Below are 1,139 nucleotides of genomic sequence, written 5' to 3' on the forward strand. Positions count from 1 at the left end.
ACCCAAGACCAGGCCTTGAACTTGCTCTTTCCTCTGCCGAGCCCACGCTCCTCCCGGAACATCACGGAGCAACCCTCTGTGTCCTCTCGCGTCTCAGCCCAGATTTCGCTGCACTGAGGTCCTCCCTGAGCACAGGACCCTGGCCCAGGCGCGCGGCGTCGCGTGGCCAGGTTCCCTGTCTTCGTAAAATTGCTCGTGCATGAAATGTTCTGGTCCCCTAACGTGCTCCTCGTCTGTGCCCCCAGCCCGGCCCGGCCCCTGACCCACTCCCCACTCCATCCCCGGCACCTAGAAAATGCCCGGCATATAGTAGGTCTGGGGATCGGTTAGTTGGCTGAACTAACCAATCGACACACACAGGTGTGTGCAAGATGTTGGCGCTTCACTCGGGGTGATCGTCTGCTGAGATTGAAAACACGTTAAAAGCTAGGCTTAGAGCATCTCGCCTGAAGCCCACAGCAGTGCCAGGAGGCAGAGGTTATGTCCCATTTCACAGATGAGAAAACTGACCAGCAGAGGAAAAGTGAACTGGCTGAGGGAGCAGGGGGTGGGAGGGCCGCTTGGGCCGGTGTTTTCTGACGGGGAACCCACGGCTTTTCCTTTAGAGGAAGAAACAAAATTCAGACATATTTTTTTTTTAAATAAAAATCAGTAAGTAGAAACAACTTGGAAGCTTTTACATTCGTTCATATTAAAAAAGTTTTTTCTTAGAAGGGTGCAGGATATGTAGCGTGGTGGTCATTGGAGAGTAAGGTCAAATTATCCAAATGTTTTGAAAGGTTTTGGAACAAGAAATAAAGATATTTGCGCGTAAGTAAAGTGCACTGTGTCTCTGCCCACCAAGGGCCGATCCTGGCAGGAATCAAGTGTCTGATGTTCAAGGTGCTTGGTTTTGAAATGCAGTTGGCCTTGCACCCTGCCCCGAGGGGACAGGGCGTGAAGCGGGCTCGCTCACTACCCTCAGAAGCAGGCGCGGACCGCCTGGCGTCCGTTGTCGGCCGAGCCTGGCCCCCACCGCGAGCGGCATCTTGAGAGTGTGGCGGTGCAGAGGGCGGCGGAATGTGCCGGCACCAGCAGAGAGAGCAGCTCTGTCCCCAGGCTGAGCGGGTGGGACCCAGGCCCGCCCTTGCCAGCCTGAA

The sequence above is a fragment of the Pteropus vampyrus genome, unplaced genomic scaffold (assembly GCF_000151845.1).
Source record: "Pteropus vampyrus isolate Shadow unplaced genomic scaffold, Pvam_2.0 Scaffold252, whole genome shotgun sequence".
Lineage (NCBI taxonomy): Eukaryota > Metazoa > Chordata > Mammalia > Chiroptera > Pteropodidae > Pteropus > Pteropus vampyrus.